The following is a 21,239-nucleotide window of genomic DNA, read 5'->3' as shown; positions in this document are numbered from 1 at the left end:
TTGTGTAGCTGATGATAATAAGATTTTGATGATGAGGATGTGAATTTTGTTGATACGCCCATTGTAATGCCTGAGCATAAGACAAAAAATTTAATTCTTATATATGAAATAATTTCTACCCAACCCGGACAACAAATGTCAAGCCATCTGTAGCATTTTTAAAGCTAGAGTAGGTTAACTTAGGGACAATAACCATCTAGGAACCTCCTCACTGTTACATCATCTGCAGAGCATCCATCAAAAGTTTTTGCCAAATTCAAAAACTTTGGCTAAAAATGTAACAACAAGCAGTCCAGCATCAGCTAGCTCCCTTCTCTCTGTTAGATCCAAGCACTTGCCATCTCAACCAACAACACATTCATCAACAATATATTAAATAATGATTGGAAGTAGTCCTGCATCCAATTTGATAGGGCTAACTGAGTCATCCCCTATCCAGGATTCCACAGAAGAATCATTGAGCACTATGCCTGCTACTGTGACTGCTTCTGGGAGTGGATCTTCATCTCAGAAGGGGACCAGGAAGACTACTAATAGAAGTAGAATTGCCTACTATTAATGACACCTCTACCATGACTCCACCTGATACAGTCACCATTCAAAGAATGGTTGATGACTATTTTAATGAAAAGGCAGGAAAAATGGCAATTTAGAGGCCCTTAATTAATATATATTAGTTTTTGTGCTAATTATTAAAGCGTTCTGGCACGTGGATTAAACACTCACATACCCTAGAATACTTATCAAAATATATAAAATTATTTATCAAACAATGTAACAATAAAAATATTGCAACCGGTTTCTATTATATCAGTGTATAAACTATAAAAGATCACAATAAGAATGGCATAAAAAAACCATTAAGACAAAAAGAAAAAGAAAACATGATGCCTCTTATGTCTATACTCCATGGGTCTTTAAATTGGTCCCCTTTAATGGCTATCAGTGTGAAAGCTCAACACAGCAGTTTTTTTCCTTTTAGGTGTAATCAGTATTGTATCCAAGTAGATCTGTAAACAACAAGTTCATTTTTAAAGGAACAAATTTCCAAAGTCCTGTTATTGCTGGCCCGGCTAACAGGATCTCCTGGGCTAGATTCTCCTTAGTGCCTTGAACCTATATTATCATTAGCACAGATATATAAAACACCATGCCATTTAGCTGTGTACTCACAGTTTGTTATTCCGCGTCTCCAGACAGTGAGCGGCTAGCATGTACAACCGTGTTTACTTGTCACCAGTCAGGTGATAGAAATCTCTGATTTACACAGAGCTGCTATTCCCGGTGACACCATGCATCATCTGTGTAGGGGCACAACTCTGTGGCCAACGATGGCTCCAGGCAAATTGTTATCCACTGCATGCAACAAGCAATAGAACCACACTTGTGAAGGAACAAATGGGGTGTCTCGACCTGGTTTCAGTCTGTTTTCTGGGAGCTTTTTCAAAGAGTAATTTGAAGGCCCTTGCACATGCTTTACTTAAGCTGCCCACCCTCAGTATGTACTCAGAAATAGTTTTTAGCACAGCCGGGAACCTTGTCAGTGATCAACGTAGGAGGCTACTTCCTAAAAATGAACTACAAACTCCACAAGGAAGACCTTTACCGCCAATTACATAAAAAAATACAGTCACATGCATTGGTGGATTCCAGCGGGGACAAACTTATATTGTGTAAAGATGATGTACACACTGAAGAGGGTGAGGAATTGGATGATGATGGTGACAATGTCTTGCCTCTGTAAAGCCATTTTGTGCATGGAGAGACCATTGCCAGCAATGTCAGCTGCCCATTGGTAGCGTGTTTTGTGGGGGGCCAAACAAACCTATTGCTTCAGCCACAATTGGCAGTCCCTGTCGCTGAAATGAATGGATTGTTAAACTGTGCATGTCTTGTTTAATATTGGTGACTGTCTTTTTGAATAGTCGACAAACATTTCTTACAGTTTATTAAACTGCCATCCTGTCTGCCACTGCAGTGCCACTCTTGTTTCCTAGATGTGCCATGTTGGAAGTCACACTGCCACAGCCACTGAAATCTACTACATGTGGTTGCTGAATCCCCAAAATTTCCAGAAATTGTTATGGCCACAGACAGCATCTCCTGTATGCCCCTATTATTATTTAAAGAAAATTCTGATTCACCAAGTTGATTGTGTGGGCAAAATATGGTAGATTTTCAAATGTACCCAGTTTTTCAATTGCTCCCAACCCCAACCGGTTGCCCCAGGACCTTGGTGAATTGATAGGCTGTTTTAAATAACAGTTCAGCTCAATAACCTCCTGCCTTCTTTGTATGTAGGTGACTCTAAGCAGAATAACTGGATAATATAGATGGTGGGTGTCATGTGAGAGACCAGAAATACAAGCAGCAGCAAAGAGCATCTTCCTGCCAGGATGTGTGCAACAAAGTGCAAATACATTTAATACAAAACTTTTTTGTGTATATTGGTCACATACATACATATTTACATGGTATATACCATGTATATACCATATATGCATAAAGCAGTCTAAGGTATCCTGGGGCATGCCACCCATTCCAACAGGCCCGGCAAACAGCACGGATGTTGGGAGTTGTAGGTCAGCCAGAGAGCAACAGGCTGCTTTCCTCTGATGTAAAAAGCAAGTATTAGTCCCATTATCCCTAACAACCTCCCTGAGCTCAATGTTAACATAATTAAGAAACACCTCCACAAGCAAGGCCACCAGATTTCTATTAGATGTATAAAAAGAAACCTTCAGATCAAATATGTCTTTCAGGAACTGAAGAACTTGATCCTACATTGATCTTCCCTCATACATTTTCTTCAGAATCAAAACATTAAAACTTATAAATATGCAAATAAATCAATCCTTCCTTCCATCCTTTCCCTGTCTTCAGTCCATAAACATATTCCCTCTTCCTCAGGCCTCTGACCTAGTTCTTGATTAATGAAAATATTATTGGATTTTAAACTTCCTATGGGGTTGTATGGTTTATGAAACTGTCATCCTGTCTACCACTGCAGTGCCACTCTGTGCCATGTTGGAAGCAGAACTGCCACACGTTTGTCTTGCCCACTGCTATTGCTTATCTTAGTCAGCCAGCTACCTCAATGCAACATTTTGGACTAAACTGGATTAAATCAATATTGTGAGCTGTAAAGTGGTCAAAATTGACTATAAATTACTTGAAATAAATGTTATTGAGGTTAATAATACTGTAGGAAGAAAAACAGGCCCACATTATGTGCTTTCAGCTGTTTTTATGATTTTTTGAAAAAAATACAGATTCAAAACCAAAACACGCAAGGGAGGTTTTGGCAAACCCAAATGAAGATTCTAAACACGAAGGAGATTCAGATCCAAAACCAAAACTCGAGGGTTGGCGTACATCTCTAGTTTTGGCTTGAGTTTTTCCCTCCCTCATGATTTTAGGTGCTGTGAAGTAATCAAAAGTATCTGGAAATGAATGTTATTGATGTTAATAATACTATAGAGACAAGAGGTCCAAATTATATGGTTTTAGCTGTTTTTAAAAAATATTTAAATAAATCCAAAACCTAAACCGAACCAAGTCACTTATGGGTGTTTTTGCCTAAACCAAAACACGATAATGATTTAGAACCAAAACCTAAAGGGTCTGCACACATCTCTAATTTAAATATGATTTTTAATGAGTGTGGTTTTTTTTGCTTTTAATTTGCAACCACTACTGTGCAGTGGCGTCACAAATGGGGTGCGAGCCGCACCTGGGTGTCACCTGCCGAGGGGTCACACCATGGTGCAGACTCCTCCTCAGTGACAGGAGCCGGGTGCTGCACTGTATAATTAAGTGCAGCACTAGGCTCCTGACACTGTGAGGGAGCCAGCACCCCTGCCTCCCAGTGATAAGCAGCACAGTGACGGGAGTTAGACCACAGGGGTTCGGCTGCGATGTCACTGTGGCCACAGCCTGCCCATTAGGCCATGCCTCCTTTCGGTGGCATGTGGCTTTGCCATGTGCACAGCATCCCTCCCTGCATCGGGTGACACCGCAGGGAGGGACACCACTGCTGATGTGTAGAGATGTAAAAAATTTTTATTTTTGTGTAAGTTAATATTTGAAGACAAATATGAGGAAGCCGGTGAGAGCACTGATTTTTGAATTGGTGGAAATAAGACCTCATCCTTTACTTTCACTCCATTGTGGACCTTCTATTAGCACTTTTTGCATAAATGAGTATTTCCCTGCAAACGCAATAAACGGTAAGAATTGAATAGAACAAATATTTTCTTTCAGAGGTGTAGAGCAATAAGTGAGAATTGTATGATTTTATTAAAGTTAACACAGACATATGAGGTTAGTGGTTTACCCTTAGTGGATGTTTGACCAAGAATTAGTAATGTGTGAGAATTAGACAATAAGCAGGTCCATTGTATTTGCGGTGGAAGATTTTTTTTATTACACTGGGCATGTCATCTTTTTCTAATAAAGGATGGATTATGTCTGTAGTTTTGTAGGTTATGTAAAACATGTGCATTGGAAATCTGTGGTTAGCATGAAGTCTGCATGTTAGGTTGTTCTATGATGAATTCATCTATATTTTGCTGTGAATAAAGGTATATTACATCATCACACACTCTAATTTATCACAGCTGGCTATTGTTTACATAGAAGAATAGAAATATTAAAACTGACAATTTACCAACATTTAAGGCAAGGACACTTTAGTACTGTGTAGTGTTTCTAAGCACATCATACATAATCCTGTATAAATCAACCATTCCACGCTAGAATCCCAAAAATGATATAATTAATGAACAGGATCATCTATATTAAATCATCCAGTTAATTAAATATTAGACCTAGAGTATTAGATAAAATAGTGATAATTGCATTGAATATAACGAATAAGAAGAGCTGTGCTTTTAAATTGATCAGTTTTTACAAATGAGCTTTTATCCAGGGAGAACAATTTCCACAGATACATTTTTAAAACCCGGTCCCTACATTAAACTGGACAAAAGAACATTCAGCAACTACAAAAATGTACAATAACAAGAGGTAGGGTAATAACAAAAGCAGTCCCTATGACACTTCTGTCTCAATTTTTAAATATAACCAAAATAAAAAAGTAGTGAACACCCATATTTTTCTGCTTCGTAAAAAAGTCCTATTGGGTTAGTTTGTGTAAAGACTTACAATGCTGTAATACTACAATAAAAGCTAATGGCCCTTTAAATAGATTAGAATGGTCTCTATATTATTATTATTATTATCATTATCATTTTTTATTTATAAGGCGCCACAAGTGTTCCGCAGCGCCTTACAAAGTATATAAACAAATAGGTTGATTTACATTAACTTACAGTACAGTACAGTACAATACAATACAATACAATACAATACAATACAGGACATGGATAATATACATTGCTACATTCGCGACCATAACACCCAGATAAGCAACAATGCCAAGCAATCAAGTGTTAGGTGCCCTGGTAGAGAGTAAAAAGTAGATGAAGGTAGAGTAAGGAGAAGCACAAGAGGGTAGAGGGCCCTGCTCAAAGGAGCTTACATTCTAAAAGGGGAGGGACAGACAAACAGGGGTGACACAGATGGGGTGGGCAGGGAGGAAGGAGTATGTAGCAGCAAGTTAAGATGAGAGCTGGAAGGCTTTGATAAAATAGTGGGTCTTGAGAGCCATTTGAAGGATTGAAGAGAGGTTGAGAGATTGATGGGAAGCGGTAGAGAGTTCCAAAGCTGGGGTGCAGCGCGGGCAAAATCTAGGAGGCTGGAGTGGGAGAAAGTAATCAATTGGCATGAGAAGTGGCGTGCATTTGTTGAATGAAGAGGGCGGACAGGAGAGTGAAGGGAGATGAGATCAGAGATGTAAATGGGAGAGGAATGGCTGAGGGCTTTGTAAGTGAGTGTGAGAACCTTAAATTGGGTTCTAAAAGGGAAGGGGAGCCAGTGGAGAGCTTGTAGGAGAGGGGAGGTAGATGCAGAGCATTTTGAGAGGAAGATGAGCCAAGCAGCAGCATTGAGGACAGACTGGAGAGGGAAGAGAAGGGAGTTGGGGAGGCCAGAGAGGAGGAGGTTGCAGTAGTCCAATATGGAGATGACCAATGAGTGTATGAGGGTTTTAGTGGCATCCTGGGTGAGAAAGGGCCTAATCTTGGAAATATTTTTAAGATGAAAATGACAGAACTGTGAGAGATTCTGGATATGTGGTTTTAAGGAGAGGGAGGAGTCCAGGATAACTCCAAGACAGCGCACTTTGGGGCTAGAGGAGATAGTTGTGCCATCAATTGATAAAGAAATGGTGGGAAGTGTGGTTATGTAGGGGGGAGAGAAGATAATTAGCTCAGTCTTAGACATATTAAGTTTAAGAAATAGCTGGGACATCCAAGAAGAGATGGCAGAGAGACAGTTGGAGACACGAGTGAGGAGTGAGGGAGAGAGGTCAGGGGAGGAAAGGTAGATCTGAGTATCATCAGTATAGAGATGATATTTGAGGTCAAAAGAGTTGATATGTTCACCTAGTGAGGATGTATAGAGTGAGAAAGGAGAGGTCCAAGGACAGAACCTTGGGGAATACTACTGGGGAGAAGAGGAGTCATGAGAGAGACAGAGAAGGATCGGTCAGAGAGGTAGGAGGATAGCCAGGAGAGGGCAGTGTCACGTAGACCAAGGGAGTGAAGGATTTGCAGAAGGAGAGGGTGGTCCACAGTGTCAAAAGCAGCAGAGAGGTCAAGGAGAATGAGTAGAGAGTAGTGGCTTTTGGATTTAGCAGCAAGGAGGTCATTGCTGACTTTAGGGAGGGCAGTTTCAGTGGAGTGAAGAGAACGGAAGCCAGACTGAAAAGGGTCAAAGAGGGAGTGGGAGGAAAGAAAGGTGGTAAGGCGGTTGCAAACAACATGCTCAAGGAGCTTGGAGGCAAAAGGGAGGAGAGAGATGGGACGGTAGTTGGAGAGAGTGTTAGAATCAAGGGTAGGTTTTTTTAGTATGGGGGAGACAAGGGCATGTTTGAATGCAGACGGGACAGTGCCTGATGATAAGGAGAGATTAAGGAGGTGGGCAAGATTGGAGCAAGCAGAAGGAGAGAGGTAGCGGAGGAGATGTGAAGGGATAGGGTCAAGGGGAGAGGTGGAAGGGGGGAGGACTGGATGAGGGACATTACTTCCTCTCCAGATACAGGGGAGAAGAAAGTTAGAGTCAGTAAAATGGAAAGAGAGGGGGGATCTGGGAAAGGTGGAGGTGGATATCAGGGGGACTGGTGGGATATGATGTCCTGACGTATGGAGTCAATATTAGATGTAAAGTCGAGGGCAGAGAGCGAGGAGAGGAGGCGAGGAGGGGGTGGGTGGAGGAGGGAGTTGAAGGTGGTGAAGATGGTCTATATGGTCTCTACATATGCTGTATTACAGAGAAAATTATTGGCATAAAAAATAAAATGACTTTTGTAGTAGTAACTAAATAAAGAAACATCTCGTGATTCTGAAATAAAAAAAAACTGGATGCAAACATAGTGTAACCTAAAGACATAAGGGTAAATTTACTAAAGTGAGAGTTTTTATAAGTGAGATTTAAAAGTGATGTTGCCCATAGCAACCAATCAGATTCTAGCTATTATCTTCTACAAGGTGCTAGTTAAATGTTAAGTAGAATCTGATTGGTTGATATGGGCAATATCACTTTTAAAACTCACTTTTAAAAACTCTCACTTTAGTAAATTTACCCCATAAAATCCACCTGACTTCCTTTTCTGTTCTAAATAAGAAAAAGGATTCTAGTTTTACTTGTTAAGTTGTTTGCACCAAGAGTTCAAATTATTTGAAAGCAATTATTGTTAAAAATCTTGGGTAAAATAAGTCAATATTCTTAAATAAAAAAACAAAAACTTAGGGCCTGATTCAGAGCCAGACGCTCTGACCAGAGCGCTCGCTCTGAATCAGGGCCCTCCTCCATTAAAATGGAACATCCTCCTGGACGCTCGTATAGCTGTGGGTCACCACCCACAGCATATAAGAGCGTCCAAAAAGGTGGTCTTGACCATCGCGACCATCGGACTTGCGACGGAGACCCTGCAGTAGGGTCTCCCTGCCACAAGCCCTGGAGTGATTTTGGCTCTATCAGTGGGGCCGGCTTCAGACGGTAGGCGTTCCCACGGGAACGACTCCGTCTGGCAGGCACGCCCCTGGCATGCCCACCAAAGGGGGCGTGCTGTCAATCAACATCGACAGCATGCCCCTTTTGGTGCGAGACCCGGAGCAACAGCTTGGCTGTCGCAGTCTGGGTCTCACGCATGCGCACGACGGAGCTCCCTCCATCGTGCGCATGCTCAGTGGGGAACATCAACCCGCTTGCGAGTGGGTCTGAATGACCCCCTTAGACCATATGCTTGAGTGATTACTTTCTTTCCATATTTATCCTACAATACAGCTTGTTTGGTCCTCAGTACAGTATATATTACATTATTCATGAGGCTAAAGAGATATCAAGTTGTATTATTATTATTATTATTATTATTATTATTATTAATAATATTATATGTATTTATTATTTTTATCCTTACACTGGTATTCATGTCTATTTTGCTTGTATAAATTGTGCTGCTATTTTCATGAGGATACCCCTTCAACTGTGCCAACCTAACCCATAGTTGCTTACTACCTAGGGGGTGCTGGCGAGGGGGGTGCAGTGAGCCCCCTCAGCCTGACACATAACTAGTGGGGGGCGTGATCAGCTTGATCACTGCCCCCACAGGCATTGGAGACTGCTGTGGTTGCATCTAGGCAGCCGCGAGCAGTCTCCCAGTGCAGCCCAGCACACAGCAGTGTGTGCTGGGCTGCTGTGATGTAATGTGTGATTTTGTGAAGTGATGTAAGAGGGGGGGAGTGGTGCCAGACCCCGGGCCTCCGCCGAGCCCCTCCAGCAAGCTTGGGCCCAGGTAATTAGTACCCGCTCCTCCCCCTCTTGGTGCCCCTCGCCATCATACACATGCTAATCTCTTCTTCATACTTGACATTTGCATCTGAGTGCGAGTATGAAAAATATACAATTAAGAGCTTTCTTCTTTAAACCACACATTTTGCAGTACCATGCAGTCACTTAAAAATCAAAGTAAGAGCATGAGATTACTAAGTCACCCATTTGTTTTATTATTCCCTTTCGTTAACTTAACTTAATCCTAAACCTAGAAATAAACACACTGACACATGTATATGGAATTAAAAGAGGTCACAGACAGAATTTATTGATCAAATTGAAATTTTAGAATAGGTGGCAAGAAGAAAGCAGTGCTCCGAGGCCACAGCCCGATGGATACCAATACAAATAAAAAGGGGGCGGATCGCCGCCTTGCACAGACTGACCGGGGGCAGTACCATCCTTCCCTAATTGGCACAGCATTGGTCCCTCCCTTGGAACAATGACCATGTCCCCCCTTTTAGGCGGTGACAAACTGGCCGCTCTCAAAGGAAGAATGCTACCACAGGCACTCCTGCGCTAATAATAGGCCACCCATGAGCACTGCTTCCCACCAGGCTGCACCTCTACCTGTTGGGAGAAATCACAGACAAAAGCACAAACCAACAAATTAAGAATTATAGAAACCAGCTTACACGGGTGGGTGGGTGGGGTTGAATAAACTGGAAAGAGGAAGATGGCTCCCTTCCCCAGAATATTTATATGGGACCTCTAAGCCCTCCCCTAAATCCTACCATAGGCTTATACTCCTCAAGTGACGAATGCAACCCCCCCCAGCTTTAACCATTAACTTACCTAACAAAATTACATATCAAACAGGGTGCTTATCTATCCTCAAACTTATTCAAGTATTCGGATGCATTAAGTCACCCATTTGTTTTATTATTCCCTTTCGTTAACTTAACTTAATCCTAAACCTAGAAATAAACACACTGACACATGTATATGGAATTAAAGGAGGTCACAGACAGAATTTATTGATCAAATTGAAATTTTAGAATAGGTGGCAAGAAGAAAGCAGTGCTCCGAGGCCACAGCCCGATGGATACCAATACAAATAAAAAGGGGGCGGATCGCCGCCTTGCACAGACTGACCGGGGGCAGTACCATCCTTCCCTAATTGGCACAGCATTGGTCCCTCCCTTGGAACAATGACCATGTCCCCCCTTTTAGGCGGTGACAAACTGGCCGCTCTCAAAGGAAGAATGCTACCACAGGCACTCCTGCGCTAATAATAGGCCGCCCATGAGCACTGCTTCCCGCCAAAGCCCGGTTCGCAGAACCAGGCCCGCCACCAAAACTGTGACCCTCTTAAAATGAAAGTGAAAACTGCAGAGGTCACTGGTCACCGCTCTAGCCCCGCACCCGTGAGGTGTACCCCATCGGGCCTATGAAAGCTCTTCGCCCCGTAACATAAACTTGGGTATTGTATGACGCTTCCGCCAACGCTAAATGACAAGCGTACAATGGCCATATCCGTTCAATACCCACGAACGCGCCCAAATCATTGCCTCCCAAGTGGGGCCCCAAACTTCTCCTCTGCTGCCCATGGGGCATTTAGCAGGCACTTTCGGTGCATTTCTCGTAATCCTAACCAATGCAACTTACCCATTCACAACAAAATTTGGGCCTGTAATTCCAAAGGGTGCTGGCTATAGCCCAGTAAATATAGGAATTTTCCCACACCCGAGAGTTAGTTCACCTAGACAGAAATTGGCATTTATACAGACAGATATTGGTATTTATGCAAACAGAAATTGGTATGTATATAACAACAACAATCTAACCCCAAGGAAAGGGAAACAAATAGTTGGGTGACCCATCTGAAGATGAAAAACAGCAAAACCTCTTTGAGGGCAAAAAGCTGAAAATCCTTTCAGAATCCCTAGCGGCAGTAGGCATAAGGCCCCTGGGTTTCCCAACAAACTCGCAAGGAGCGCAACTACTTAATGCAACTTGTCCCCCTTTTAAATACGACTTCCACCGCCCTAGCTATAATATAATTCTGAAACACCCTCGCAAACTACGACCTGGACAAAGGGGGTTAGATTAACAAGGATAACCACTGCCCACCACCTGGAGGGCGAACCTTATTAAAGCAACTGGCCCAACAGGATCTGCATGCATCTGAATAGAAACCCATCGCTCCCTGGCCAGTTAATCCATCCTAGACCCATGTAATCGGCATAAAATCAATACCGGCTTATTAACCACCTTATTTGAACATTAAACCTGATAGCGCAGAAATCTTAGTAGCAGCAACTAGCTTGCCCATTCTAAAAGCCCTAAAGTAAGCTAATGAAAATGCTAAACTCAAAAAAAAGGGGGGGGAGAGGGGGTGCCTAGTACTTGACCAAAGCAACCCCTTTACTGGTCCAATCAAATCCTGCAATAGGGCTGGGTTGATGGGGCTCCACGTAACACCTGTGTTAGGATGCTCCCTTGCCCACCCTCTTGGTTAGTACTCTCTTGCCCACCCTATTAAATGCCTTGGTTAATACAAATTATTTGTCATAAAATCAATACCGGTTCCGCCAAACGTGCAACTTGGAAAATTATACTGGGTAACGCTGAAGATAAAGCAGCCTTGGAACGACCCCTGACATATCAGCTACAGACAAACTCTGCCATACAATCATCCATCGTCTGAAAACTCCCGCTCTTGGAAGCTAAAAACCTTGCCAATCGCACAAAAACCGGCGTGTAGGTCTTAATGTACTTGGTGCCAATGACTTCAGTGTGAGGCCCTTGATGCCGGCGCACTGATCCGCCAGGCATGGAAGGGGAAGGATAAACCATGTAAATTAGCCGGAGACGCAAGCAAATGAAACCTGTCCCACTGAACTATATAAGAAGTCTGCTATCTCATTAGCAACGCCCGAAACATGCCGTGCTCTAACTCAGTATTCCGTACACACATAGCAGTGTAAATGCCTAACAACCGTGAGGCCGGATCTAAGTCCGTCCTTAATTAGTGCCTGCCGATACCACACCTAAGTTATCACCAAAACAGGATTCGCCTATTGCAAAGCTTGCTGGACCGCAGTTCGACCGCCACTACAATTGAAAAAATCTCAATAAGGATGTTCCTGTCTAGGCCCTGTCCCCACAAGAAACTGGCCAAGGTTCCGCACCACACTCCCCTTTAAATGCACCACTTAAGGAAACAGGACGCATCTACAACAGTCTAAGTTCGGACTTGGCTACGGTTGACGCGTGCAGAACTGTACTCCATTGAATTTGCGTATAAAAACCAAACAACTGCGCAGAATCTCCAGTCCGCTCCAGATGGACGCATATGAGGTGACGAGGCTTCCTACCCCCTGCTGTGGCTCCCTCTAGCTGTCTACTGAAAAACCAACCTCTATGTATGACTCTAAATGCCAAACTGAGGGGGCCCAACAGCGACTGCAACTGTACTAGCAAAAACCTTTTTCACCAAAATGAAATGCTTCTAGCAACTCCCCAAAACGCCACGCCTTCGCCATAGGCAAATGCCATAATCCTATCAATGTATCGATTTCTATGTCCAAATAAGATATGCACATAACTGAACTCTCCTTCCTGTCACTAGGCACCAGGGCTCCCATAACAACGAAACTAAGGAATTAATTAAATACTGGCAAAACTCAGGTATCTACTAGCCCCTTAACATGAAAACATCCAGGTAGCGGGACACTATGTCCTATACCCGCCTGGACACACTACTGCAAAAAGTACTAAAACACTCAAATAAAGTACATGAAATGGAAAGGCCAATCGGCCGGCATGTCAAAACAGTCATCTTAACCACGAGGCCATAAGGGCTTTCCCTCTGTCTAACGTAATAAAGCCATGCAACTCCAATCCCCCAATATTTAAAGGACTCGGGGTGAAATGGGCAGCAGTCAAAAAGCAGTTTCGATATCTACCTTAGCTAGTAGAGCTCTCGCCCGAAACATCGCACCATTTCCAGTGCATGTCTGCAAGATTGTTAAACGACGCAGTGATCTGACAGATATTTTGTATGATTGCCCAACCCTTCCCTTTGGGTAAGACTCTGTAATTCCTTCTACGACGCCCCTTAGAAGGCGATACACCAAACCCTCTAAAAAGGGGGGGGAGCAAAAAATGCCGCACCTGCGCCCCCACCTGACTTCCGCCTCCACTTTACTCCTAACGACTTCTGGATGGTCATGTGCCGCTTTCAGATTCCTCCTAGAAAACCTGGATAACTCAAACCTTGGATATCGCCCATGTCAAAGGTAACGCAAACCCAAGCCAAAACCTTGCAACAAAAAAGGCAGCTTCCTCCCAAGGGGGTTAACGACCCAACCAGCTCTTCAACAAAACCACAAAACAATCAGCGATGGTGCTTTTCGGAACACCTAGGTGCTGCATCGCGCAGCGATGGTGCTTTTCCGCACACCTCGGCTGGGAGACCAATACCGCAGAGTATGCGATATGTCTGTATCTACAGCCTGCCCTTCATGACACTGCGCGTTATTACCCGCATAGCACTACCCGTAGCTGATGCCCGCAGATCTGGGCAGGCCAGAAAGGGCTGCTTCAGACCAGCCGAGGAATCTGCGGGCGAGCTAGGCAGAGTGATCGAGCAAGCCGAACGTCGACATCTTTGAGACCTAGTTGAAACAATGCCTGCCCCTCCTGTTGTATCTGGACTCAAGGTAGCCCGCCTGAAAAACATACATACCCGTCGCCAATTCTGCTATGAATGGAGAGCTTCCTCCGCTACTACTCGCGCTGACTTAGCCTAATCTAAAACCTTTGCGCTTCGGCCGTAAACGCCAACATAGCCACAAATTTACCCTTCTTTAAGCGCTCTCTACTTTAAACCTTAAACCCCTAAGGATGGCCGTATTCGCGCAGTGAACCATAACCCCCGCTGCTTCCGGCACCTTAGTTGCCGACACTGTGGTAGAACTCTAAGGGCTCTCCTGCTTCCTTTTAAATTTGTGCACTAAGCAATGCATGAGCTTGTGCGGCCTTTCAGATGCACTGGAAGGATCACTAGAAACATCAGTGGATGGGGAATGTGTGCTGCGTGAATGGGTTAACACCATGCTCACCGGATCCTGACGTGTAAGGACCAGCCCCTGCCTCCATTGTGTTCGCCAACAGTCCCTCGCTGCGCGGTGCGCCCACCACGACTTGACTCGACGATATCACCATACTATCCGTCCACGGGACCTTGACAACGTGCTTTGAAGACTCCAAAAAACACAACCTGGGGGCTTGAAACAATCATAGGTGAAACCAAAGGAACAGCAGGTCCCCCCGCAGGGATGCCTGGTGTGCCAGGGACCCGGGTGGGAACGCTGGTAGTTGGGGGCGGAAGGAGAAGTGGGGGTTGTGGTGTGCATGTTGCTTGCATGCACGCGGCTGCGGGGGGGGGGGGGGGGTGGCTGCTGCGCCTGGTAGAAAGGTGAAAAAATAAATAAATATTGGGGGGGGGCGAACTGGTACTGGGAGGGAGGTGGTGGCTGGTGGTACATGGGCGGGGCCAGAAGTTACAGGGTGGAAAAATTGTAAGGAGGGGTTGCGTGGAGACCCTATAGCGGAAAAATAAGGGGACCAGTCAGGCTGCTGCACCCCAAATATAATTGGAGGGAGAACAGGGGGGGGTGTGCTGAGCGTCAAATGCCCGAATGCAAAGGGGTGTAAGCCCCCCTATGGGTGCCGGGGAAACTGATCCCAGGAAGTTGCTGGGTGCTGTGCCTGCTTTCCCAGTGATGTGGGACAGCGCAGGGGGGGGCACGCTATGTGGGGGGGCCTTGTGGATAAACAATAGTGGGTAGTATTGCGGGGGCAGTGCTCCCTGCCGCAGCTGTGTAAAAGTAAAATGGCCGCCGCAAAAATGTGGGCGGGGCCAGCTGCCGATGCTGGGCGCGGGCTGGCCAGGTACAGCGGGGATTGAGCCGGGGAATTGTGGCCGCCTGCGCTACTCGCAGCACTGCCGGAGAGCCAAGCAGCCATGATGGGCGGGAGGGGCGCGGGGGTGCCTGGAGCCCGCTGACCAGAAGCGGGGACCCGGGCTGAGGCGGCATCGCGGCCGGAAGCAGGCCGCAACCGGTGCTTGGAAGGGGCACTGATTCACAGGTAAGGGGGATAGCAGCCTGCATCAAGCGGCGTGGGCGCGGGAGGGATCAGGACACGGGGCCTGGGCAATGTCAAGGCGGGGAGGAGAGGGGGGGGCACTGGTGGACAGCTGGGGGTGAAGGAAGGGGAGCAGGGGAGGGAAAAGAAAAGAAAAGAGGGGAACCGGTGTTTAAAGAAAAGGAGAGGAAAGAAATAGAATAAGAAAAGCAGGAGATAAAAAAGACACAGGATTGATGCAAGACAAACAGATGAAGAAGTGAATAAACAATAAAAGACAGACATGTATAATACAATATGTATGACACTTAGCCAGCCTGGTTGTTGAATAAACTGGAAAGAGGAAGATGGCTCCCTTCCCCAGACTATTTATATGGGACCTCTAAGCCCTCCCCTAAATCCTACCATAGGCTTATACTCCTCAAGTGACGAATGCAACCCCCCCCAGCTTTAACCATTAACTTACCTAACAAAATTACATATCAAACAGGGTGCTTATCTATCCTCAAACTTATTCAAGTATTCGGATGCATAAAACAACATCAAATCTGAGTGTCTGCTTTCTAATGCTTCATAAATCATCTTTTTTTAACTTTGAAAAGTTTACATCAAACTAGGGAAAAAAGAAAGGAAAGTCTGATTGGCTGTTATTAGTTATGACATATTTTCACCACAATAATAAACAACCCTTTACATTTAGTGTATATCAAAGTGACAGATGTCACTTGTCTGATGCTATGAATATTGCAGTTGAATTGAACTTTACATTTGCCTCTTATTCATAGCAGTACTATAAATCTTCAATTCTACAAGAGCAGTAAGTGATAGCTACTGTACATTTGTTAAAGCTTTTCATAAATCATTAGACACCTAACACTGAAAACAAATCACGAGGGGATTTAATTTGAATGAAATATATCTACAATGCTCAAGAGGCATAAGGCTTCCTTCATTCATCAAATTCCCCTACACTGCAGCAAAGGCACTGAACAAAGTTATTAAGTTATTAAGCCTTCATGTGCAGGATTTCCAGAAAACCAACGCAAAGCTCAGTAGAACATTTATTTTCTGATGTCCTAATGGCAGAGAAGTAATAGGTGCATTTGACTACAAGATGTCTGTCCGACAGTTGATATACAGTATGCTATACATAGATTCCAGGCATATTCTACTTTCTGCAGAGGTGTTTAAACATAATAATAATAATAATAATAATAATAATAATAATAATAATAATTATTATTATTATTATTATTATTATTATTATTATTATTATTATTATTATTATTATTATTATTATAATCCTTTATTTGTATGGTGCCACTAGAGTTCTGCAGTGCCTTTAAAAGTACATAAACAAATAAGTGAACAACAAACCAGTGACTTACAGTACAATACAATACGATACAGGACAAATATATGCTGCACTAGCGATTATAAGACCCAAATAAGCAACAGAGAGTCAGCAATCATGTGTTAGATGTCCTTGTGTGGAGTAAGGAGTAGAATAAAGTAGAAGGAGAAGCACAAGAGGGTAGAGGGCCCTGCTCGTGAGAGCTTACAATCTAAAGGGGATGGGTAGACAAACAGGCATGACATAGATGGGGTAGACAGGGAGGAAAGAGTATGTAGTAGTGGGTTAGGATGAGAGCTGATAGGAATAAACTAAAAAAAAATGACAGGCAAAACTGAATTATCTCTTGGAAAGTTTTGAAATATTGTTTATGACTAATTCTTATTTCAAAAGGGGAACTCTTTTAAAACAGACCCCTAGGTTCCAGAGAGGATAAACAAAATTGAGAAACTGTGATGAATTAGCTCGGAATGTCAGAAGGTTGTAAAAGCTGTAGGAAAACTATCACACGGAAATACAGGGCGACATTCCTCCATTATTGTCGGTCTGATGTTAAATCCCATTTGTGCAAACAGTGTAGCACAAATATAAAATGTATATATGGTAAAATAATAGCGCTAAACAATATGGTACAGATATAAATAGCCTGTATTTTCACCATATACAATTTGATCATGAGCAGTTCAAAGAAGAATAAACTTATAAAAAGATCAATAGTCAACAATTCAGAAAAGAATCATTGGACATATATCCAGGTTTATACTCTTCCCCAGTGGAATGGTGGGTGGCTGCTTGTCTTTTCAGTGTGTTGATTATTGGCAAATCTTTTGAGAGATCTTGGAATAGTGAAGAAAAGATATGCACCTCATAGTGTAATACACTAAAATGTTTCTAAAATATGCATAAAGTGGTATAATTAAGACTCATAGCAGAAGTGTATAAAATAGTGCTTATCTGTGATGATAACTGGTCAGGATTTCTTCATATGTCATATTTGATCACAGGGTCCTGCTTCCAGAGCCAGCCCTGGGTTTTGTGATGGGATCCAAAGGATAGTAGGGTAAAAGAAAATATACAAACAAAAGTGTAAATCCTGTGAGGTACAGGGAATGGGAAGTGAGGTAAACACACACACACACACACACACACACACACACACACACACACACACGCACGTGCAATATTCTCCTGTGCTCAAAGTAAAATTTCCACATGTCCATATACTGTGATATTGTATGGTAAATGCATACATTTATTTTACACATACAAAAGGTAAAAAAAAACTTACAAGAAATATAAAATATTGCACTTCTCTGTGAAAGTTGTCCAGCATGATTCCACAATGGATAGTACAGAACAATCTAGTCCCCTGTTGGATGTTAACCTAGTAGCAACATTAGTGTACAATGACCAGGATCCAATATAAGTATGCACAAAGTTCACAAGGTGGTCAATGCAATCAGAGCTAATAGTCCTTATAATGCACTGCACCAACGCATTTTGTCCTTTTATGACTTCATCCTAACAAACGGTCATGTGCTTGGCAGAACAGATCTGTAAATTCTTGCTCTGTGACTGACATCCCCAGAGCCCCCACACTCAATATAAAGAAAACTACAGGCCCACTGGTATGCCCAATCAGGTCTATATGTAATGCCAGATCTATAAGAAAACAAGACTGGAACAATTGCAGACTTTATTGAATCTTCAGATCTTGCCTGTATTACAGAGACTTGGATAGACAAAAATGCAGCACCTATCTTGGAAGCTGCAGTTCCAACAAATTATTCTGTCATTCACAACCCAAGACTTAACCGCAGGGTTGGGGGAGTGGCCATCTGCTTTAAAAAAAAAACACTTAAACTTAGGGTCCACCCATGAAATTTACTCACATATTTGAGTGCATCGCTGCTCAGAGTTCTACAGAATTAGGATTCAGAGTACTTCTCATTTACCGACCCCCTGGAGATGGAAAGTTATTTCTACAAGAATTTGCAGATATTGTTTCTGGACTAGTTTTGGAGCATCAAAGATGGCTAATCCTTGGGGATTTCAATGCATGGGTTGATGATGAGCTCTAACACCTTGGCCAAGACCCCTTGTACACAATTAATTTTCTGGGCCTCACACAAGTTATTCCTTCTGCTACACAGATAAATGGTCACACTCTTGATCTTGTCTTTCATATTGGATTAGAAGTCTCTGACCTAAATATAAACCCAGTCACATGTTCAGACCACCACTCAATTCGCTTCTCAGTTGCAACCCCTCAAAATAGAACTTTTTCCATGGAATTGAAAAGGTATCATCCAAGGAGAGGCATGAGCCCCCAGGCTCTTGCAGCAAACCTGGATCTCTATGCGGTAATTTGGGCCTGTGTAGATCATTCTTCGCTAGTCCATCACTATAACAGAGATGTAACAGCTGCAATGGATATTATTGCCTCTGTGCATGCATATATGACAAGGCATACCACACCACCAAGCTCCATGGTTTGACAGTAGTGTTAGTGAACTCAAGAAAAGGGGTCGTGGAGTTGAAAGACGATGGAGGAAGACAAACCTGGTAGAGGATAAGTTAACACTAATCAAACATATTGGAGAATATCAATCAACAATCACCAGTAAGAAAATAGAGGCCCTGATACAGAGGCGCTCGCTATTTGCAAGCGCTCGCTCTGAATCAGGGCGGACTGGTTTTCTTTTTACCCCAGCCTTCAGTTAGCTTGCTAACCTGTGGGTGACCACCCACAGGATTAGCAGGCAGCCTGGCGATGGTCGCAATTATCGCGACCATCGGGCTTGTGACGAGACCCTTGTGGTAGGGTCTCATCCACCGCAAGCCCCAGTGAACTTACTGCTCTAATAGAGCAGGAAGTTCACTACTAACATCATGTGTGATGTCATTAGGGCCGCCCACAAATGGCAGGCATTCCTTCAGGAATGCCTCCATTTGTGCAGCCACCCCCCCCAACCTGCCTACAAAATGGGGTGAGCTGTCGATCAACATCTTGTAGCGAGCACTGGAGCGCTCATGAGTGGGTCTGAATCATGCCCATAGTTCCTTTCAAATGAGATCAAGACAGCAAACCATAGGCCAGCTCAGCTTTTCTGAACAGTGGAGATGCTTTGCAAACCAGCATGCCTGAAACTTGATGAAATCCTCTCCCAGTCAAGATGCAATAAGTTTTCTAAATTCTTTGCAGATAAAGTATCCTCCATCCGGGCTGGAATCCCACACAGTGCCATCAAAGGAGTGCCAAACTACCAAGCCTGCCAAGGTAAGCCATCTGTCTTCATGGAACAGCTTTGACATAATGGATGTAAAATACATTGCGATCCACCACCTGTGATCTCGACCCTGTCTCAACCAAGCTTCTCATAGGGTGTATGGACATGATAGGCCCTGTAATTGTAAAAATAGTTTAATGCTCTTTGCAGACAGGAATTTTTTCAGAAGCAGTAAAGGAAGAAAGGAAGCTATTGTCAGACCACTTCTTAAAAAAACATAATTTAGACTCCAACTGCATGACCAATTACAGACCGGTATCAAACCTTCCTTTTCTAGGAAAGGTCACTGAGAATCTGGTGGCAATGCAACTGGAAACCTACCTGTCTAACCTTTATATTTATGATCCATTCCTGTCAGGATTCAGGAGAAGACATAGCACCTGGTATGTGTTCTAAATGATCTTCTGATGGCAAAAGACAGAGGTGATTGTTCAATCTTAATCCTTCTGGATCTCTCTCTGCAGCATTTAATACCTTGGACCACGAGATTCTAATTGAGTGCCTGAAAAATTTTGTGGACTGGATGGCACAGTTCTTAGCTGGTTCAAATAATTTCTGACCGGCAGGTTACAGAGAGTTTCTTCTGGTGTAAACTCTTCATTACCAGTGCCACTTCCATACTATCTCCCATGCTTTTTGCAGTATACATGCTACCATTGGGTGAAATAATCAGACGTCATAGCCTGGTCTACCACTGCTATGCAGGTGATACACAACTATACTTGTCCTTTGTATCAGGCACTAAAAACCCCATAACAACCCTAAATGGCTGCCTAGCTGAGTTCCATGAGTGGATGAGTGCCAGTTGGCTGCGACTGAACCCTGATAAAAGATAGGTCCTTATTATAGGTCATAGGACAAGGCTACTGCATAGCCAACCAACATGACTTACGCTTTGGGGCTCAGAGTTACAAAACACTGAACATTTGCAGAATCTTGGTGTTGTCCTGGATAGTGGCTTGACACATAAACATCAGGTATCAGCCACATTCAAATATTTCATCTGAGGAACATAGCCAGAATCAAGCACTTAATTCCCACAACAGATTTGCCTAAAGTTATACATGCATTTATATCATCACACCTAGACTACTGCAACGCCCTCTACCTCGGTCTCCCAGCAAAAGAAATGCACCACTTGCAAATGGTACAAAATGCAGCTACCAGGTTATTAATAAACCAGCCCCATTCCAGCCACATAACACCCATTCTCTAATTCCTTCACTGACTGCTTGTCAGATGGCAAATTGTTTTCAAGATTGGCTTACTAACTTTCAAAGCCCTACATGACCAGGGTCCAAGGTACCTGAAGCAGCTTCAGATTCCTTACTGTCCCACTCTATTACTGCCATCCATTGATGAACTGTTAACAGTACCTAGATTCTTCCGGAATTCATCTGGGCATCGACCTTTCAGCTTTGTGGCGCCAACCCTATGGAACTCACTTCCCTGCACAGTTTGAGAGGCCTCCACTCTAGAGTCCTTCAAAAATAGACTCAAGACTCACCTATTCACCCAAGCATTTCACTAATGTCCATTGTTAA

This window comes from Taudactylus pleione, unplaced genomic scaffold, assembly GCF_031769625.1.
Source record: "Taudactylus pleione unplaced genomic scaffold, aTauple2 ptg000321l, whole genome shotgun sequence".
Classification (NCBI taxonomy): domain Eukaryota; kingdom Metazoa; phylum Chordata; class Amphibia; order Anura; family Myobatrachidae; genus Taudactylus; species Taudactylus pleione.
The sequence above is the reverse complement of the archived record's forward strand: the minus strand, read 5'-3'. Positions refer to the sequence as shown.